The sequence below is a fragment of the Ambystoma mexicanum genome, chromosome 12 (genome assembly GCF_040938575.1).
Source record: "Ambystoma mexicanum isolate Mex_15411 chromosome 12, UKY_AmexF1_1, whole genome shotgun sequence".
Taxonomy (NCBI): Eukaryota; Metazoa; Chordata; class Amphibia; order Caudata; family Ambystomatidae; genus Ambystoma; species Ambystoma mexicanum.
Genome location: NC_090936.1, coordinates 48,866,829 through 48,890,060, shown reverse-complemented (window position 1 = coordinate 48,890,060; position 23,232 = coordinate 48,866,829). Strand labels below are relative to the sequence as shown.

The 23,232-nt window shown below is 45.2% G+C and overlaps 1 protein-coding gene across 1 annotated transcript in view; it reads right to left on the bottom strand.

Annotated features, from left to right (window-relative positions):
- Positions 1-23,232, bottom strand: part of CAPZA2 (capping actin protein of muscle Z-line subunit alpha 2) — a 175,919-nt gene that overhangs the window by 14,260 nt on the left and 138,427 nt on the right. The window lies entirely within an intron of this gene.

Here is a 23,232-nt window from a genome sequence, read left to right as displayed (position 1 = left end):
TTACTTTTATTTTCATATTTAAAATCAGTATAATGCAGGGAACAATACAATTACGGCACATACATGTCACGAATAAAAGCAAAAAAAAGGTCCTACTTTTTACAGAGAATGCACATGACAATATCGGGTGGTGGAGATTTGGCGTGCAATTGTACACACTGGAAAGCAAGAGAAACTCTCTCACAAATAGATACTGTATGCCTACAAAAGAGGAATTTGGTTGATACATTACAAATCTCAATCCTCCTGATGTGCTGTTACAGCGAAACACGTGTAGAGAATGTGATCATTTGAGAGAGGATATATGAAGTTATGATACAAGGATGTTTAGATAGTTTTGGGGATTTAATTTAGAGGATCTGATCGCTTTAGAAGATTACTATATGAAGATATGACATGAGGATATGGAATTTGTTCAACAAAAAAGGTGTGTGAATAAACATATCTTTGGTTACTTACAATAATCAATCAGACATCGCCATTTTTGAAAAAGTAAAAAAATACTTACATCTTTAAGAGCAAAACAAATTCCCTTTTTTCCAATTGTGCTTAATTTATGAACGGTGCTGATGGAGTGAGTATGCATCCACAGATCTAAATAATAAGTCAAAGCACTTTTTTGTCCATTCTCATCGAACAATCCGCAATAATCAGATGTACACTTGTTAGAAAAAGAAGTCTTGTAAAACATCATGCTGCCTTTTTTCTTTGCAAGATTAATGTTCCCTTTAAATCAGGCCCCCTCCAAATTCCATATTCAAGTCAGAAATAAATATTGAATAGGATTGACCAGTCTTTATTTCTTCCAAAAACGTTTATTTAACATACTGTGGGTACAGCCAGAGAAGCACATGAGTAACAGGCGCAGTTCAAAGACTCCTGGTGACAAACTTCCATGTGATACAAATAAGGTGCTTAGTAAAACAGTTCCCAGCATCTCCCGCCCGCTCCCCCATGCTGACTCGATCCATTCGACACCCCAAAAATCAAATAATATTACAATAATGAAAAGTTCTGCATCAGAGGCCTAACAACTATCGCAGGATAAGTCTCTGCAAAATCGATGAACGGCTTCCAAACAGAGATACATTTGGCATATCTCCCGTCGCATAACACCCAATTTTGCCAGCAACCAGGATATCCCATACTTTTACCCACCACATCTGGATCACTGGCCCATCCTCCACTTCCAGTTTCGCCACCAGGAGGAGGTGAGCAATTAGTGTGGCCAATGGACCCATAAGAAGGAATAGGCCCTCACTTGTGACACCCAGGATTACCACCCATGGGTCCATGGGAAGTGAAAACCCCACGATGTCCTTAATGATGGAGAGCACCTCCTTCCAGAAGAGGCTCACCTTTTGACACATCCACACCATATGAAAAAGGGAACCTACGGTATCACAACCCTGCCAGCACGAAGCAGAATAATGTACAGCAATATGGTTCAACCCTTCTGGGGTGAGATATCCATCTGTAACAGAATTTATAGGAACATTGCTTATCTGCAAGATTTAAATATCCTTCCCCATATTCTCAACCACGTCTCATCCTCTATGGGCCCTCAGTCTCCCATTTAGCCATGTATGGTAGGCACACAACAGGATCCCTCCCGCGTGTCCAGCAACCTACAGAGCTTTGAGATCTGGCCCTGTGACAAGCCTCCCTGTAAAAATCAGCTCTAGAGGATTACATTCCTTCCCACTCTCCCCCTCCCTTCCTTATCTATGTCTTAGCTCTTGCACTGAAATGTTGTCAGGCCAAGTACGCTAGTTAATTTCACATCCTTACTCTTCATGGCCTGTAAGAATGTCATTGTATTTTCCCTTCTTCCTTCCCTTGCCTTGAAGCACTTTGAAACACATTGTGTATAGGCGCTATATAAATAAACTACCATATCATATCAATGGCCTGCTGGCCCCGTGCTTCGTGAGTGGATGAGAAGCCCAAAGCTGCAGTTGCGTGTAACAAAACCGTTCTGTTTCCGGTAGCATAAAAGCGAGTTTGCACTCAAACATTATTGGATGGTTATACTTGTATAGCTGTTGCAGGTTCAACAAACCACCCATTATCTACTTCCCAAAGCTCCCCCATGATTATCCGATACAGCCGAAAGAGGTCCATCCCCATAGACACACCAAACCTACGGTGAGCCCTTCCCACAAAGTAAAGTGTGCTTTTAGTTGTGGCTAGCAGTGAGAATCCCCACTCCTGCGCCAGATATCTCTTTTCCACATAAAACAGCTGGGTCAGATTGACCGTCGACCGGATGGGCCTGTTCAATTGTCTTCTAGTTTGGTTGCAGATTGGCGTCACCCCAAGTATAAACATGAGAGGGCTGCGCAGCTACATTATGGCAAAAGATATTCGGGAACCCAGGCCAACCACCCCAGCTTATTTCAGCAGCACCTTTTTTTTTGCAATCCTAGCATGCTTATTTCCGCAAATACATTTGAAAATGTTCCCCTGAAGTGTGCAGAGATCCAAGTCAGGGATCCTCACCGGAAAAGCTGCACACAAATAGAGCAGATGAGGGATAAGATTTATTTTGACTGCTGCAATACAGCCAAATCAAGAGATCTCCTGGCCACTCCACCTAATTAAGTCTTCAGATAGCTCCTGGAATAGCAGCGGGAAGTTAGACTGCAAGACGTCTGAGAAACTTTCAGGGATGATCACCCCAAATAGGGGCTCGCCTCCTGAGTCTACTGTATCGGGGCAAGAGCGCAGATCACACTCCAATCTTGGGGCCTCAAAGAAACATCCAGCCAATGTGATTAGTCATATTTTAACTTGAACCCAGAGACCCGGCCAAATCCATCTAGCTCACTCAACACCTGAGCAAGGGAAGAACGGAATTACTCAGGGTGAGTAACACATTTTCTGCGTCGAGAAACACATAGTCCATCCCTCCAACATGGATCCCCTACCTAGCCCCTTTAGCTCCGATTCAGCTAGCGAGTGGCTTAATGTGAAAATCAACGGACACAACGGGCATCCCCGTCAAATGCCCCTGGGCATTGGCAAACTAGACCCCGAGGGATGTAAATTGGTTCTGATATATTGCCATCACCCAGCTGAAGGCACCTCAGCCCAAACCCACACCGCTACAGAACCCCACAAAGGTTACCCCCGTCCAGTCTGTCAAAAGCCTTGTGGGCATCCAGCGTGACAATCCCCATATCACCCCCTGAATGCTGCCCCACCTCCAGTAGGTTCAGAAACCACCTCACATTGTCTTGAGTGTTGTGACCTACAATAAATCCTGTTTGGTCAACGTCTATGAGTCCAGGGAGGACCTCCATTATATGGCAGGCTAAGATCTTCGAGAGCAGCTACGAGTCCATGCTAGTGAGGGTAATCAGATGCTAGGAATCTCAGAGTACCGGATCCTTGCCTGCACAACACTTGTAAAAGGTAGCTGTAAATCCATCGTGACCAGGAGGCTTATTCTTTAAGGACTTGATCGCCCATTCCACTTTCCCCGACAAGATGAGCATCTCCAAAAATTCTTGATTCTCAATAGACAGAATAGGCAGGTTTACGATCCGCAAATAGTCAGCCTGAACTTCTGCCAGAACAGTCTCCCCCCTAAATACTGCCTTGAAATGGGCCTTGCAAAAATCCCCAGTGGATCGCCCCCTGCCCATCGTGCAAGGCTAACACTGTGTTCCGGTTTTGGAGTTTACGCAGATTGGCTACGAGAAGGCGGTTGGCTCGATTACCATTAGCATAATACTGTTTGGTCTTCAGCAATGCCTGAGCTGTGCTGTCCTGTCCGCCACATGCACCTCCAGCTTTTTACGTGTCAATCTAAGTTTGCGCAGTGCCTTACGGGACCCCAATCGCTTATGCTCCTGTTACGCCCGACTAAACTCCCCTTCCAACCATACTCTAACCACTTGCCGCTCTCTACTATAAGCAGCAGACTTGCTAACGAGCCCACCCCTGACACCAACTTTCATGGCATCCCATACATTCTGTGAAGGATCCGAGTTATTTTCCCTAAAGTAATTGGAAATAACCTCCCCCAACTCTCTTGGTCACCACCGGATCACTAAGCATTGGCTCATATCATTTCCATGGGTGTCAGGGTCTCTCAGGCCTGTTTACCATTGCCAGGAACCGTGACACCGCGGAGTGGTCGGACAGGGTGCATGTACCTATATTCACCCCTCGGAAAGACGGTACAATGCACTAAGAATAAGCATGAGATCTAATCAACAGAAGCCCCCGTGAACGTGTGAATGAAAAGAGAAATCGCTCTCCTCCCTATGGGCCAAACTCCAAGCGTCCACTAGACCCAAATCACGCCGAAGCCGCCCGAAGGCAGTAGCATGCTTAAAATCCAACTTCGTAGGAGGCAGTCTCTAGTCCACCTGGGGGTTGGGCATCAGATTGAAATCACCTCCAATCATGACTTGTCCATTAGCGAAAGGGAGCACCTGAAGTAGAACGTTTTCCAGAAATACATCTTGACAACATTAGGGACATACTGCGAAACGACCGTGAACATACGATCCCACAATAGGAATTTGACACAAACAAAGCGTCCCTGAAGGTCCTGAAGACCCCTTAATCTTAGAGATCGTGATCCGCTGACTCACGTGTTTTAGCTTTGTTTTCCTTACAAAAAATACATATCACTAAAAAAAAGTCTTCTTCATCGTTGGGAAACTTTTCAACATTGAACTATAAGTGTCAAGAGTTGCGCCATATGCTTTTTGCATCAGTGCGTAGGCAATAGGTATCTTGCACTTGAGATATTAAGTATTTGCCTCTTTCTCAATTGTTCTACGATATGTTTTGTGAATGATGTGACAAAGGAATTTTTATCACAATTTTATTGTAAAATGTTATAAAACTCGACTGCAGTTCAATTAATTTGAAATGTTGTAACATAAGTTTTACAAGTGAAGTGATAGGACTTCTGAACTCTCACTCTGAATTGAATAAAATAAACTATTTTTACTTAATGCCTATCTTTGTGCTGACTAATAGATTTAATCAGAATCTCGAATAGGGGCTGTGCCTGAATAGTGGCCGCCCATCATGAAAAAATAAGAAAATGTCAAAGGGTCACCATGGGGACCCCGCCATTTTTGTGTTTGCACCCACCAAGATAGTCATCCTCCGTTACCCCCCCACTACCCCACCCCGATACAAAAATTGGCGTGGGAACGCCTAGGCTTTAATTTGCTTCTCATCCTGTGCAAGAAGATGTGTTTTTTGTAAAAATACCATGGAGGAAGATATGTCCCTTGGTTTGCTTAGCACAGATCTCCTTTTCATTGGGGAATTCAATCCCTGCACATTCCACGTGGCCATCAACACAAGATCGCCCTCTTCCACATGAACCGCCACACTAGCATCTCCCCCCAAGACAAAGTGCCCTCTTCCCATAACCACAGCACAAACTCCTGCACCTAGATTCATACGTTGAATGGGCATCCCACAGTAAACATTTATGAACAAACCACCCGACCCAACCACAAACCATGCTCAAACACAAGCAAACTCCATTAATCTGGAAACCCTCTTGGAACCTGACTTGGAGGGTGCAAAGAACTACAACCCAACGGAACCCCCCCTCCCGGGCACAACCACCACACCAACTGAACCCCAAATTGCAGGAGCACAACAGCCCAGCCTTCAAGGACAACCCATTAGGCCCTACTCCGGAGAAGGCCACACTTCCACCCACAAGCACAACACAAAACCTCATAGCATTCTACTTTTTTCACCTGCCCCTTCTTCACCCGCCTCCCCCTGCCCACTTTCTGCCACTTCTGCGAGGGTACCAAGCCAGGAACCAGGCTCATCCCCCTCTCATCCTCTGGGCTTCCCCCGCCTGCCCCATCTGAGTTCAGCAGACTCTCTGCATCCTTCAGTGTTTGCAGCACCCAGCGTTTCCCTTGATGAGAGAAGTAGAGCGCAGTTGCAAAACCCCATCTGTACGGCACTTTCCCGGTGCACAACCATTCAGTCAGTAGGCGCAGTGCCTTTTGCTTTGCCGAAGTCATTGATGCTAGATCCTGGTACAGGTAGAGTGACATGTTGAGATGGAAGACAAGAGTCGAGCAGCAGCCATTACACGTTCCTTTAGTTTAAAGAAGTGGACCCGGGACAACATCAGCAGGCTTGTCCTGGGCCAGAGTGGCATGGGTTATGACTCAGTGAGTTCTGTCAAGCTCATTCTCAGAATCCTCAAGCAAACCAAGAATGGATTGGAAAAGGTAGGTAGGTCATCAAGCACCCCACCAGAGAGGCCCCGTATCCGAATATTATTTCTGTGGGAGCAATTCTGCCCATCTTCCCGTTTGACCTCCAGGGCATCACAGGGGCTTTCAAGGCCTCAATTCAGTTGGAGCACTCGCCACCTCACAGGACTGCTCACAGAGTGTATCCTCCGCCTCCGACACCCGGTGCTCAGCGTCCAAAACGCTCACCTAGTGCCAGCATCTTGTGGCAGAGTTCCTCCGTGCTCTTGTGGATTTATTTGCGGATTTCAGGCCAACAGACCCTACAGGTCCGACTTGGTAACATCTGCGTGAGCATACCTGGGAGTGGGTCAACCACATGGACCTAGGCCGCAACTACCTCAGTACGCTTGTGCTTGTCTGAGGACTGCGGCATTGTGGAGATATCACCTTGTTTCCCTGGCTTAGGAGTTTCAGAAATGTCAGACCTAGAAGGCACTGCAATACCTGCACCACTAAGGGACTGGGGCTACACTTCCAAGGCAATGCAAACAATGGCCACCGCTATGCCAGGACGACAGAGTTCCAAAAGAGTGCAAAACAAAGCACAGCTTGCCCAGGCAGGTGATCAATCCTGAGTATAGGCACACCCAACGCCCCTCCCAGAACCCCTCCCAGTAGGCATAGGGCAGACCAGCGTGGCAACTAAACTGAGGATGCCGGTATGCCAATATCAGTGCCAAACTCTCAGCCAGGAGTTCAGTAGCTAGAGATGAGTGGCAATGCGCTGGAAGAGACTGCAGACTGGATATATAAAGCTCAGCAAACAGGGAGACTAGCGAGCTTGGAGGCGATCCCTTCACCTTTTCGCGGTAGAATTGTGCACAGAGCTGGGGCAGATCATGAGGTGGCCCAACATGGCTGCTCAAGGAGCCGCATCAGGAAGTCTTCGTGCCCACTTCACAAATCCAACTGGGCATGGGGAACCCAATACAGCAAACCTCTAAACCGGCTTCACATCAAATATTCTGGGCCCCATGCAGTGTAGAAGCAGGCTGCAGCGTAAGATCCCCACCCCAGCTAGTCCAAGGACAATGTTACCACAGTGGATGTCCTCCCACACCATCATCGCCACAGCCCTCTGGAGCACACCATTCACTTTTTGGAGGCATTATGGCTTTTCCCCTGCATTAGTTTTCCACTGCATCTTGTTGTGGGAGAGGTCACACTGCATGAGAATGCTGTATAGGAGACAGCATAAGGGGAGTCACAGGCAAGTCAGCATGCCCCACACACCCTACAGTGATGTCCAGCATATCCAAGAGGCACAGGGGCCCACTCCCAAAGCCTCAATCCCAGGCTCCACAGTGCCGGTGACTCACCGGTCCGTTCTAGGCGGGTAGGCGGGGAACACAGGAGTCGCTGACTACACACACGCAGGCCCCAGAGCCTCCAAGGTGGCACGCACCCAACCTCTCTCCTTCCTCTAAGGCCAGCGCCACACACTCCGGAGCTCCACGGAGACACACCAACAAGGCGGCTACATGCTCAGGGCGGCTCAGACACAGGACACCAGCTGTAGCCGCGAAGGCAGCGCAGCACAACTTCACGTGCCCAGTGCAGCAGGCCAGGCACACCCCATCAGAGGCAATCTTCAGGGCGCCGTCCTCCTCGAACTCCAAATTGCACCCAGCAACGGCCACGGGGCTCAGGAGGGGAACCACACCATTTCCACATAGTTTGGGGTGCCAAGAGAGGGTTGCAATGAGTTTCTTTGCCCTCATGATGCCAGAGACACTCAGGCAGCCGTCTTCATGATGGCGTGCCTAACCACGCCCCCCTAATCAGTTCTTTTAACTGCTATCCCTCCATCTTTCTTTTATGCCTCAATACTCCCTGTAAGATGACAAAGGATTTGGAGTGTTGAGCCACTGCAAAGGTCATTTCATTATTTCAAATAAAACATATGCTAAGAAATATTTATTCCTATTTTCTTATAAATTTCTTTATCCAGTTTTAGATTCCTTTATATAAATTAACCAATTTAATTGGTTGAAAGAAAGCTATTGCCCAACTTGCCTTCTTGTTTCAGAACACTTTTCGTTATACATAAATAAACTATTTGGATTGTGGCAGAACCTAAGAGAACACCATTGTTTCCAACGCATCCGCTATTTAACAGATGAGATCGATTGTTCTGTTCATTTAAAAGGTGAATGTACAAAAATAAGACAAGAGGCTTTGCAGCAGTATCCTACATGACAAACATTACGTATCAAGTATATCCATTCTGCTGCTGGTCTCCCTTTAGATTCACAGATTATGCATATTGCACCATCTAGAGGTAGGTCTAGCGTATTAACCCTATTTTCTTCAGAATGAAAAGAAGGTATCGACAGGGAGGCTCCTGTCACTCAACCCTTACTCTCTGTGCTGGTGCCCATAGGCCTTGGGCGCCTATGCCTTCAGATTGATTGTTTTTCAGTGCGTTATATGTGTAGTTTTGAAAAATGTTCACTTTAAATTTGCTCATGCGTCAACCACTTCATTAATAGTTAGAAAGCAAGTAAATTGCCTGCTCCTTGTTACCTTGTCTGAACCCAATGTTTACAATTCTACCCTTCTGGGTCTTGGGATATAGCACCCTGTTTTCGGGAGGATAGCTCAGGGGCAATGTGCTCGCCTTGGAAGCAAGACGACACGGAGCACCACAGGTTCGATCCCCAGATCCGCGCTTAGAGACCTCTGGGTATTAAGCGCGTTATAAATAACCTATCATATCATAAGAGACTTTTAAAGGTCCCACCAGAAGGTGGTGATTGTGCTATAGTGGGTGATTATAACATCCAAACACACGAAGGGGCAGTTTCTCAAAAAAGGAACACGCTACTATTGCCATAGCCAAAAGGGACGCACATTAAGGCAATTGAAAAACAACCAGGGTTGCCTAAGCAAAGTGTGAGTGTGAGTGTGAGTGTGAGTATATATATATATATATATATATATATATATATATATATATATATATATATATATATATATATAGAATATTGCCCAGGTGCAGATGAATGTTTTAAACCCTCATTGACAAATAAGTTTGAAGAAGAGAAAGAGTAATCAGCATTTGGTTAATACTACAAGGGTGGAACATGATTGGCAGGAGGGCTGCCCTTCTGATAAGAGGTTCAGGAGGAAGGAAGCATTGCATGTCTTGTGTGTGGCAAACACTCAGGTGTAATAAATAGCACCAGTGTGATTCTTCTATCACTTGAAGATAGTTCTAAACCCAATTGTGTGAAGCAGAAGACATTGTTAAAACCTTTTAAGTTGACCCTTACCACAGAAGTCCTTGGGGGTAATGGTTGAGCCTGACAAGAGAGTATACCAGGTCCTAGATGTTTGTGCCAATTGGTTCTGTTCGGGCAGAGTATACCTGCACAGACAACCACAGTAGTTTATCTTGGCTGGCAGGGGAGTATACCGGATCAAGAGCATTTGTAACCATTGGTTCTGTTTAGGCACAAATACACCAGAGCAGAGTGTTGTAGAAGTGGTAAACATGGCATGACAGTAAACCAGGTGGATACAAAGTACTGTGGTGGAGTAAATCTTAAGACGAAGTGGTGCCAAAATATCTTGACAAAGACATTTGTGTTGAAGTTAAAGAGGTTACTAGTGGATGTCTGTTTTTGATGAAGTAGAACTTAAGCTAAAGTGGTGCCAAAATATCTTGACAAAGACATTTGTGTTGAAGTGAATGAAGTTCTAAACTATTTATTGTTGATGGCCAAAAGCAATCTCCAGACCTTGACGACAAGTGAAAAGAGGAAAGCTTTGTTAAACAATTGTGAACGATCATTGGAATCCAGGTTGGAACTTTGTGTTGTCAAATTGGATTAGAAAGAGAACTAAAGTGGAACTTTTCGTTATGATGCAGGAATTCATTATCCTTTTTGAACATTTAAAGAAAGACCTGCTTGAACATGGGGAGAGGAAGTTCAGCCACGTTATCAGAAGACGCAGCTATTGTGATGTGACTTATCTATATATATTAAATTGAAAGTTCGTTTGTGGCAGGATTTGTGGCTAAACATTGTTCCCTATTCAATTCCACACTGTTTGACCAATCTGCACCAGATTTTGCATAATTTCCTGTTAGGACCATCTGGACATGACTGGTTACATGGGTTTTAGACACCCCACTTCTTTCCCTGGATTTCAGCACCGTCACACATGAGACGGTTGCCTCAAATCGGCGAAACATCAATGTGGTTGTAGAAAGACTGGTCCCAACATGAAGAAACAAACTTGAGGGACAGGCCCTAGGATGCCCGGTTTCCAAGATATCTGCACTGCAATGAACTGCACCACGCCAGGGTGAGGCGACAGGTGGGCACAGAAGGTCCCAGCATGTAGAAGTACACCAACTCGCGCCTCCCCGACTCCCCCACCCACCCAACGTCTGCTCCGGTGTATGTCAGCCAGCCACACGCGCCCATTCGTAATGCAGTTTACTTCAGGGAGAAAAGCACATCATCTGATAAACGAATCAGAAGAGCGACCTACAGGATCAGTGTTATTTCTGTCTACACAACCCGTTCGGAGAACAGGTTTCTTCTGCTAGTACTGTTATATTTGTTGCTGTTAAACTGCCATATATTTCCTAATTGATTATTGTGCATCAAGTGTGAGGGACAGAAACCTTTTTGTTAAGTATTTCCTTTAGTTTATTTTAGACAGGGAAGCGAGGCGTTTATCCAACTTTTTGAGTTCATAAAAATCTCTTTTGAAAAACCTTCACAAAGTTGCCCGCCTTACATTTTGGACCCCTCACACCTAGTTTGCGTGGCCAATGGTGGTTATTTACTTTGAACTGCTGTTGTCGTTCTGGTTCTCCGTCCAACGTTTTCCTCTCCTTGTTTTCATCTGTAACCCAGATCTTGCTTTCACTCCTCCAGCTCAAAACTCTCCATGCTTCTCTGTTGTATTTGTAGAACACCTACTGCCAAGACCATAGTTTGAGAAGAGAGAAACTAGCATAGCATAGCAGTGCATGTAACAATAATAGTATAAGTAACTGCAGAGAGGTCTAGTGTAGTTACGTTTGAAGGTGGATGGAGAAGAAGTGTGTGTTGCATTGAAATGGTAGATCCCTCTCCCTTGACCGACATGTGTACTTAAGACAAGACTTGGTGCACCAACATCCAAATCGCACTTTGCAATAAATTATCAGTCCTCCAAAAAAAATTGAAGATAAAAAAATAAAGCTCTCACCCAACGACCTACCGCCCCAGGAAGCACCAAAGAGTCCAATAAAACAGGTCAACCAGTTTAAATTCACCTAAGGTACTACTCTCCAAGTCGAGAACATAATAGCATCACTCAAACCATCCAGATACCAAGGGGACATCTGCCCAGACCCCATAATTAAAGCCGCAACTAGGGTTCTAGTGCCATTCATTACTAATCAAATCAACACCTCCTTCAAAGCATGCACAGTCCCAATCAATCTTAAAGACGCGTGGGTACTCCCCCCTCTTAAAGAAACTGAATCCGGACCCTAGCATTCCCACAAACTACAAACCTATAGCAACTGTCCCATTTCTATTGAAGATATTAGATAAAGCTGCATACCTACAGATTCAAACATACCTGGAGGACAACAAATTACTAGGACTCCGCCAATCAGGCTTCAGATCAAGACATGGTACTGAAACAGTTCTCATCGACCTAAAGAACCAGATGGATGAGCTAACGTGCAAGGGCAAATTATCCCATCTCCTCCTTTTGGACTTGTCATCCACCTTTGACTTGGTTGACCATAAAGTGCTAGGTAATCATCTGTCCTCAGCTGCACATGTTTTGTTGGAAGCCACAGCCTAGATCCAATCCTTCTTGGATAACCGTTCCATGAGAGTGTTCTCTCCCACCTCATCAGCAGAATCAGCACCAGTAACCTGCAGAGTACCCCAGGGATCGTGCGTCTCCCCCACAATGTACAACATGTTCACCAAACTGCTCTTCGATGACCTTGACTATCTGGGTGTCACTTACACCAATTATGCAGACGAAGCCCAGATTCTCATTCCCATCACAGGTCACTATGACACCGATTCGGCACTCCTGAATAAAATCTACCTCATTATACAAAATTGGATGGCCACCTTTGGTCTGTGTCTTAATGAGAAGACAGAGCTATTCCTCATAGGTTCGACTGGTAGACTGAACAAACTTAGCAAGCAATTCCAATCCTTCAACATTGACGGTACTAGCATTCAAGTCTCCAAATAGGTAAAAACCTTTGGTGTCTACTTGGGATTCAGCACTGAACCTGAACAAGCAGGTAAACACAACGGCATCAGCCACTAGCTATACATGTAAACTTATCAATGCGTGGGATAAAAAAGTGTATGGACTCTGTGGCAAAGCAGAAGGAATCAGACCAGAGATTAACATTTCAAAGTTGTTTATTGGAAAATAAAGTGAAAATGCATACCAGTCCCTATCGCTATAAAGGTTTCTCCCTGCCTAAACAAAGGGTGCTCGTCAATTGTCCAAATCAAAAATAGTCATTGGTCTGAAACCTAACCTCTATCTGGCCCTGTCACTATTAGAGAAACTGAGCATAATAATTTGCCAGAGCCATAGCCCTTCCACTCTGGCTTCTTCTGGCCAAAGTTGCTCTTAAGTACTGTTCATCCGTCTAACATGGGTTTTTCATAGTTCGTCAAATTAAGATTGTCAATCCTCTCTTCAGTTTCATTATAACTAGTTTGTACAGTCTTTACATAAATCCAATGGTTCCAGTTCCTTAAAAAGGAAACATTATTTTCTTAGCACAATTCCACCAACTCAGACATTATCTAATTTATTTATGTTTATTTCCTAGAGCTCCTCAAAGCCTTCTGATCCTCCAACTGGCTCAACTCATTAGGGTTTCTCTGGCTCCCGTTACCCTTTTGGATTCTCCAGCTTCTTGTCTAACTCTTTTTAGTTAAGCGCCCCTGTGAGGAGTCGGAAATGAAGGTCGGACACAGGTTTGAAATGTTTTTGGTTAAAGATTCTTATTGAAAATAAAAGGGGATGCGAAAAGGCCTCTCTAGCCCTGCTCTAAAAGGAACTTACAACCTAAAACCAAAACTAAGGATCTGCCCATGTCAGGATGTCAAAAACAAAACTGGCCTGTTTCCAAAGTTCTATTCTGACCCTCACACTACAAACTAAACTATAGGGTGAAAAGGGAAATTGCTTTAAACTTGGAAGGTTCTGAAAAAGTGTTCATAAAGAATCAACGATTCCAACAAAGTTCTTCAGAGAAGAGGATTCTTGGTTCCAGAGGATAGTTCCCTTCCCCTGGATTCTTCCTTGCTCCTTGAGGTTTTAGTATACAATCTTTCTTTGGGCCTCGCTAGGTCAACTACCACAATTGCAGACAAAAACTGTATGGCTTCACAAACTTGGTTTCTTTTTTCTTGTTTAACACAATCCTTTCCAATTGCCTGGTATTTTCTCCCTCCGGGACTTCCGATTCATACACTTGAAAATTGCCTGGTTTACTCTCCTGCCAGGGCTTCCGATTCACACACTTGAAATTGCCTGGGTGGACTCACCGTTCGTCGCCGGCGCCGTTTCTCTCTATCATGGTCTGCTGATGAAGAATTCCAGTCTTCCTTCTCCTCACGGCCGCCTTCTCTTCATTCGCCGGTCCTCTGTGGCTTCTGCTTGAGACGCCGGTTTTCTTCTTGGCTACAGTAAGGGAAAAGCTGCTTTTCTCCATCTGCAAACACCCAGGATTCCCTCACCGACTCCTGACATTCCTGCAGCGCCTCTTCGCTTAGCAGCTTCTTTCTCAGTGATTCCATCAGATTGGTAGGTTGGTTTATAGATTTAATGAGAGGGGTTTCCCTGTTCTTCATAGGAAAAGGAGTAGATGCATGACAAAGGCCATGAGGGTTTCAGACATAGGGAGGATATTTTCAAGAGAAAATCGGGGATACCATGTCTCACCCAATGGAGCCATGAAACCTCCCCAGAGGCCGTCTCCGTTCCCTTGTGATCCTCCCTCTTATAGCCGCCCCCAGGGTCAGGATCAGGTAGCGGCTGCTGTCCCATGGCCACATGAGAGGAAGTTACTGCCAGGAGATCAGTGATGACTGCACCACATTCATCACACTCCTTTGCTTTAAGATTTGCTCAACTCGGAGACGTAACCATCCATCCCTCCGTTCGGCCTTACCTTCTCTGGAGTGCTCGCTACCCATGGCCTGCCCAGCTTGGCAGTCGCTATAATTTTTGCATAGAGACCAGGGATTTGGTTTTCCTGTTGCGGCATCTCTCATCTGTGTGGTCGCACCTCATCCCAGTCTGTCTCCGGTTTGGAGCTAAACGACAGCCTTTCGGCGTCTCTCTCTCGGTCGGCTCTCTCTCTCCACGCTACCGTTGGCTCTGAGATGTAGTGTGGCTCCGCTCCTCTGGGTCTTACTCACGTAAGAGGCTCGCCTCCGCGTAGGATTCTTCTTGCTTCATTCCAGCTTCCTCGTCTCTTTATTCTCGCTGGTGTATTCCCACGGGCGTATTGACCTCCATCCGGTGTTGTCTTCACAAGGATCCCAGCAGTGCCTCCGCCAAATATCTGAGAGTAATGTTAGTATGTTGGGCATGCTAATCCACAGTAAAAAAAAAAAAAAAAATCAATATTTTCTATTCCCATATAGGCAGGAATGGTAGTCCTTGTCCTCTGGAGGAGAGTACTCGCAGTGAGTGCCCACTTTCTCAGACCCCTGGGGGGGGGGGCTCTTGCTTGATTTGCTCACCTCCCTAACCTCAAATCTCCACCCTGGGAAGAAGGGATGAATTGCCCAGATGCATCACAACTCCTAGAGCAACTCTACAGTTGAGGCCTCTACTATGCTTTACATGCAGTGTGCATGCATTTGGGAGGAGACCACGTGGCTGGAAAATTCGTTAAGATGTGGCCGAGTCTCTCTGAAAGAGCGTGTATCTGTGGAACTCCTAGCAGTAGGCAGCTGTGTCTTAGAAATTGGCTGGCAATCTTGGGAGGATCCCCCATCTAGAACTGCAAGTGGCTCCCCCATCCCACTTAAAATCTCAGACCCATAGTTGATAAGGCCACAATGTAGTGGCGGCTGGTGAATTTTAATTGTGGCTGTGGGGGTGTAAATCTTTCCCTCGAAAATGCGTAAGCTTCTGAAAGCAGTGAAAGAGCCAGCAGCAACCAAACGGGGTTCGACAGGGTTCTTCTCCCCCCTCCCCTCTTAAAACAATAATGGGTTAAAATTGAGCATTTTACATAATGCTTTCTGTGAAAAAGTGGGTCAAAAACCATCTTACATTTGGTTCTGTAGGGCAACATATGGAAAATTCCAATAGAAGCAAGTCAACAACAGAGCACAAACTTTTCCAACTCAATTTCATGCTGGTTGTGCCTATACATGCCCATGCAGGCCAGAATTACCATAAGAACATGCTTCTGTTGGTTTCGTTGGTAAAAAATGTCATGCAGCAGTTAGAAAATATATCCAGACTAGTTGCCCCAATGTCAGCCAGTGTAGTCACAAAACCGCCGTTTGCTTTACCGTGATACCCAATACAAAATTGCCATGGCAAAGTCAGAAATAACCAGAGTGTTTGCAACAATATAAGCCAGTCTACCTTTACGGCTAATAACAAAATGCCATGCCACAGGCATAACACTTAACCAGACTGGCTGCAGCAATCCAGTCCATTCTAACCACATAACAAACCTATGTTTAATCTCTTATAATTCATCAACAGAAAACAAAATGTACACTAGGAGGAATTTATTTTGAAGTTTTATAAACATTCCCAAATTGTGGTGAAAATGCTTCACAGCGCAAGTAGATTGATTTGTTGCACTGCATTGATGAGAAAAGGGGGTCCTGGCTTTTCCCTGACTGTTCCAGGCAGTCTAAGATATATATAAACACAATTGGTGAGGACGATCCCAAGCCGAACCCACATAAAGAATCAAGTGACAATTCAGAAGTCTTCTTTTAGACCACAGAGGGCCATACTTCTGTATTTATACAGAAAATAAGTGAAAAACATCACATACCATAAACATGTATGGACATTACACATTCATAACAAAAGGACAGACAGTCAAAGGTCAGTTTTTTGTCAGTAAATTCATAGGCTACACACTTCCCTCATTTGTGGTGGCTTTTTACAGGTGGAAGGTTCCATGTTCTCTCTATGGTGGTTTGTGGTCTCATCTCTCGTATGTACCAGATGTTCTCTCAGGTTTCTACTTTTCTTATATGCGAAAAGTGGCCAGGGTGCCTACGTCTTTTATCAGGTCCCAGTGGTTATTAATTGTCCTTTTTAAGATGTTACTAATAGGACTTTATGTGGACTGTATGTTACTAATATGACTACAGTTTTTGTTTCAGGGACACTTTAGTTTTGGTGGTCAAACAGACTTCCCTCTGGGTGTTAGTTGCTTTTTTTCGGGTTTGTTTGATGGTCCATTTATGGTAACGTCTTCGTAGTAATCTTTGTTAGAGATTTTCAGCATGTTTCATGAAGGTTTCTTGTTTTGTGCAGTTCCTACGGATTTGTAGGCACTGCAAAGAACAAGAAACCTTCATGAAACATGGTCCTTAAAGGACCATCAAAAAGAGCAGCTAACACCCCGAGAGAAGTTGGTTTGACCACCAAAACTAAAGAGTCCCTGAAACTAAAACTCTACAGTCATATTAGTAACATACAGTCCACAAACAGTCCTAATAGTAACATCTTAAAAAGGACAATTAATAAACACTGGCACCTGATTTGAAACGCACACTCTGGCCAAGAAACCACTTTTCGCATTTAAGAAAAGTAGAAACCGGAGAGAACATCTGGTACATACGTATCGTATACGAAGCACCAGGTTGCAGAATCGCCAACTCCGACACCATAAGGAGGTAAGCTCCTCCTTTGATAACTTCAGATACAAGCTTCTTAAAGCCCCGCATCTGGCAAGCTGGTCGAGGCAAATACATAAAAAACGGGTTGCTTACTGGTCACACAGAGGCAAGCCTGATTATCTTTGTTGCTTGCCGATCACACGGAGGCAAGCCCGCTTATCTTTTATCATTGAAAGCATCAGTGAAACATTGCCCAGGCACAGTAGGCAGCCAAATGCAGACTCTCTTTAATTGTATTTGTAGATTGGAGTGTTACAAGCCGATGGGCCAAAAACAGAACTTTTCTTGCAGACCCCAGTGACAGTAACTCGGTAGCTGTTTCCAAGGTCCCGCGATCCAATATAGAGGACTCCGTTTTCCCTGCACATGTAGGGCAAGAAACACCCTATGCTCCATTTTTGGTACACAGAGCTTCCTAGACACAGACAGACGTGTATCTATCCATGGTATACATTGATTTACAGGTAGTCTGCAAATTGCTCTGCTGGAGACGTGCCTCCATATCCCTACGACTGCTGAAGCAGGGTAAGGGGCTGTTCAAATTCAGTCTGCACTGTTGAGGTTTTTGTTTTGCCTAACATAGAACAGATGATCATTTTACAGCTCCATGCACATTTATTTACAGGTACAAATAAATTGTGGAACACCCTTACAGACAGATGTTCACCGTGTTGAAAACACCACTTGGATGGTGGGGTCTCACTAGAACTTCCTATGAAACAAATTGAAAGCACGGTAAGTCAGCTGTCAGGAACCGCGTTTTTTCTTATTGCATTAAGCCAGGTCTCGTTGCTTTGAGTGATCCATCAGGGGTTAATAACAAGAAGAAACTTAACCCACGCTTCACAAAAGAAATCCAGGCTCACAAGATGCTTTCTTTACAGCGCCTCTTCTGGGCCCCGCATCAGGTTTTCATTACTGGGCATTCCCGATTGCAAAAGCGTTGGAGGTTGCCATGGAGATGCTGGCGGCCTCTCCATGCAACGCGTCTCTCATTGGAACACGGCTGGGTCATGTGACCACTATTTAAACCTCTACCTGCTTTGCCACGATGCTTCCGATTTTGCATTACGGCTGCTTTCCTCGCGTTCTTGTTTAAATCAGTGCTCACGTTTCGGACCCTCGTTTTGTCCCTGGATTCTGCTCATGCCTTGCCCTTCTGTTTTGCTGATACTGTTGCCGACCTTCTGCTTTCCAAAATCTACCTTGCCTTGCTTCTCAATTCAATTTGGACTGCCTATTCTCTGTTTGACCCGGACCAGTTAAAGGAGTGTTTTCGCCTCACGTTTTGTACTGAACTTGCCCGACAGTTGCCGACCTCGTTTCCGTTTCATGTTCTGCTTAGATTGACACCCTGCACATCAAACACGGACTAGAGACTTCCTGAGTGCGTGCTACTCTTCTGCTCTAGGCGTCCGCGTGCCGTCGGGTTCCGGTGGCCTGTGGGAACTAGGGACTGATGCCAGCTTAGGCTATGCGTCCTCATGCCGGTGGCGTTAGTCCTGTTCCTAAGGATTCCATTGCCACGGATTCTGATACAGTGGATTAAGAACTCCCCAGACTACTGGTTGTCTTACCATACCTCTCTGGTACGTTGCTGCATCTGACTTTCTGCCTCTTTCCCTTCATCCACGACCACTTTATTATAAAGATTAGCTCCTTCTTAAAAAGAATGCCAGCTCCTCTCAATTTTGAAAGATGGCAATTTGATAATTCATAGGGATATCTATTATTAGTTAGGTATTTCCTTGTCTCGCCCAGTAGATGAGTTTCTTGCAAAAACACCACATCTGCCTTTGTTTCATTACATATAACCAACCAACAAAACACAAAAACACAATAAAAACGTTTTTAAATGACATATGTCAGCCCAAAGAAGACTGAACAATTTCAAAGCATCTTTCTGTATTGTAAAAATCATATTCTGAACCCAAGACTCCTGACAATCAGCGTCCATTAATGAAGTTATTCAACCACATCTCTTCTTCTACTCTTTCTCTCTATATTACAATGTTCATTCACAATCGATTATGCTATTTCATTGCGTTCTTCATCATTCATCCATTTGCTCCTAACATCATAACTTACAGGGAGTATATATGAATTCAAATTTTCATCTATATACATTCGACCCTAATAATAGTGGTGAAATTGTGAACACTAACATCTCTTCTATACCCTCACTAGGTTCCACCACTCACCCATTTATATCATTTTATTCTGGTCCACCTTCCTCTCACTCTCTCATCCAGTATTATGAGGTCTTGCAAATATAATCATCCCATTGTACCTACAGCGGATCAGGACCTTTATGCTCATTACGTGCAAAGGTATCCTTGTTAACCACCAGTAACTCTCACCTGCTCTTATTGGAGTAACCCCTAATTGAAACATTTAAACACTGCACCTTACAATAACCATGACCATGGCCCACATCACCCAGTTCCCATCCTCTTGGTATGCTCTTTTTGATGGGGACATATGATGAGCGGTCTATAAAACCCCCACTGGACAATTTGGTATTGTAATTTTACATCATGTAGTCCCCATCTAATTCTAAATCAATCCTCTAGGGTATAACCTTGTTGTATATTTGCCAAAATCACTATCCACACACCCCCATTATTTCAACTCAATTAGTGTGCCTCCCCGTCTTTACTTCAGTACTGAACTAAAATTCCTATAATGGCAATAAGGGCTATAAATAAAACATACTGCATCATATATTAACCGCCTCGTACCCACAAACTGGAGGCTAGCATATCATAGGCGAAGTTCATGCAGAGGTGCTATACAACTTTTCTTAAAAGTCACAAGTCAAACATCTCATAACAGTTCTGACATTAGGGATCTAGTAAGTGAGCAAACATCTTCCAAATCAAATAATTATTAGACTAAATAATATCTCTGTATACTGAATTTTGCTAATATTGATTACTCATTAGAACATTCTTTCGTTTCGAGGCAATTTATACCCTTCCTGTGCATGTGTAATGAGTTATTCTCAACATTAGCCGACTATCCAGCTACATCTATTATATTCTTCTGGCCAAGTGGTTGCATTATGTATTTAGTAAGGACCATCTATTAGGTTACCTTCACTGTGCTTAGCGCTTATTCACAGTCGCACGTAAATGGTCTCTATCCATGATTTCTGATGGGACAAGCACATCAGACTCTTGGTGACTCAAAAAATGGATATCATGGGCTTACAGTGGATACATTCAGTGTGTGCACTATGTAACAATGATGGACCGCCAGTACATCAAGGTAAGTTCTCGGGGTTCTTTATTGTCCATGTCCTGAACTCCTCCACAAGACACAGGGATGGTAGGGGACACAAGATGACACGGGAAACACCGGGCTCACCCCCACACCCATCTTCTCAGCTCCCTGCTTCACTCTCCTCTCCAACCGTCACCAGCAGAACACCTCCACACTAACATTCCACACAAACATTCCACTGCAGATGACCTCACACTCACAGCTAATCTGTAGGCCATATTACTACACTTCTCCTCCCCTTAGAAACACAAAGCCAGTTACTACACCACTCCCTCCATGGGAAAACAAAAGAATGACAAGGTAATGTGACCAGCACAAGACCTTAACACCCCAACACAACACACTACCAGAATTCCGCAACACAGCGGCCGCCTATGTGCAGAAACCCTGGTAGCACCAATAATGGGAACCACAGGAAAGGACAACATTTGCAGGACACCCTCGGACCAAGTAGAAAGTGCCAACGGCATGCAACCTAAAAACAACTCACCCCTCCATCGGTCCACACCGCAAGGCCACAAAATAACAAACAGAGCACTTGTGCCTGTCCCGAGCTGCCCCTCAGGACCTAGGGCTGCCACCCCTAGCCAAACTAGTGTTAGCCAACACTAACACAACTCCCCTAACTAACTTACCCACCTTAGCACAAATCAACTTTCACTTCAGTCTGCCACCCCGAAGTCTCAGAGCTGCCCCTCCGAGCACTAACCAACCGCCCCGAAAAGGAAGCAAAAACAAAAGCATGACAATGACTGAGGAACCACACGAAGAACCACAACCCAATACTGCTCCTCTGCACAAACCGTTAGTCATTCCATCCACCTACAAAACACTATTATTTAACACACCAGGAGACAACCTGACTTACCACACTCGGAATCAGGAAACACACTGGTAAAGCTAAATTCCAAACCATAGTAACCCATCTCAGCCAAATGGGTCGGAAACCATGAATGATCTAAAATTCGACACAACCCACGCCAAGAGCAACCAACCCTGACAACACAGGCACTAATGACGGAACAAGAACACCAAAGGTGACCAACCCTGCAACCTAAGGCACCAGAAACAACACCCGCTTGGGCCGATGGCGACCTACCCTGTCCCATCAGTCACTAAAGACCTTAACACAACACCACTGCCACCTAACCTGGAACACACCAGTTAGAAGGAAACTCAAGATAATGAGATCAACACCCCTGAGTGCCAAAACATAGCGACCAACCCCGTCTTAAACCAGGCACTACTCAAGGACTCAGGCACTCCTGACCATGCACTCAAGACACAAAACATACGGGCAAAACAACTCAACCCATGACAGCACACAGCAACCACAACGCCACTCATACAAGGCGCAAACATTCCAATGCTATAATAACACGTGACTACAGGAGCGCCAAACCACAGCATGCACACGCACACACATTCACACCCCAACACTGACGACATCAAGCATGCATAAATGCCATTTGGTAACATTGCATAACAAGGATGGAATTTGAATGCAACATCGTGAAAACACATCACATGTTCGAAGGTGAACAAAACATCACATGTGAAAACATTGGATGATGAAGATCCCCAGCCCATCCCTCAATGACAACAGCTTGGGCTCCTGGGCACCACACAAAAACGACTTGCACGAAAGTCACTGTTCGGTGAAAAGTGACATTACTGCATTTTCCCGCATAAGTAATAGTTCACGGTGCACGAGTAAGTTCACGATGCATTTCCTGCATAAGTAAGTCCACCTCCAATCCACACTCCTTGGGGTTACATTGCCCGGACCAACGCTCCACCCCCCAGATGAAACAAAGCAAAGAGATAGACATTTCAATTGCATATTCAATTACATAGCAGATTCCATTGCATTTCAAACCCCCAGCCCCTCGCCTGGGAGTTGCAAAGGAAAACCTAAACCCACACCAGAGGTCTATTTCCCATGAAAGGCCACGACACAAGGACACCACAGGGGCCTGACAACGGCCTTCAGTAACACCTAACTCAGGACACCCCCCCGGGATTTAATTAAGGGTGCTAGATACCTCTAGGACAAATGGGCCACAACATGTACTATGCACCCATCCACATGCACACGGCCCGATACACTAACCTGACCTGACACGGTCCATGTCTTTGCCGTACACCAAGCAAATTCACACTAAATCTTGTCCACTCGGAGTAAAAGAACACTGCAAACAATTGCTCCGACTGCTGCAGTTCCGAAAATAATGACCGGCATGAACCTGCCGCTCAACAAAATCACTCCAGACTCAGTGGTTGACTCGAGATGCGTGCTCTGATCACATCGTAAGCTCCATTCGGCATCCCTGCTGCTTTCCGAAACACTGGAAACGAGGCTAGGAACGCGTGAAACAGAAAGCCCCTGTCTCATGACAATATTCATATACAAACAATCCAAAAAGTTCCATCGTAACATCCGGACAACTGTGAGCAGTAACACGCAGGAAAAACAAAGGCCACCGCTCACGTGACTCACAGGGAACGCCTATCCGAACTGTGACGTCACCAGTCTGTGTTAGGATCCCGAACAGGCAACATCCATAAGCCGTTCAGGACACATCCACGCAGCTTCCTGCGACACACGCTGCAGCGGAACACAAAAAAGAACGGGCAGAAACACCCGAGTCCACAGAATGTGCCCCTTCATGCGACGGCGCGGCGCAAACTTCTCAGAAGCCGCCGCGCACACACCGCCCGATCCGACAGCGCGGACACCTCCCAGGTGCCGACGCGCAAGGACTCCTATTGGCCCCTGAAAAGGGCGGAGCTGG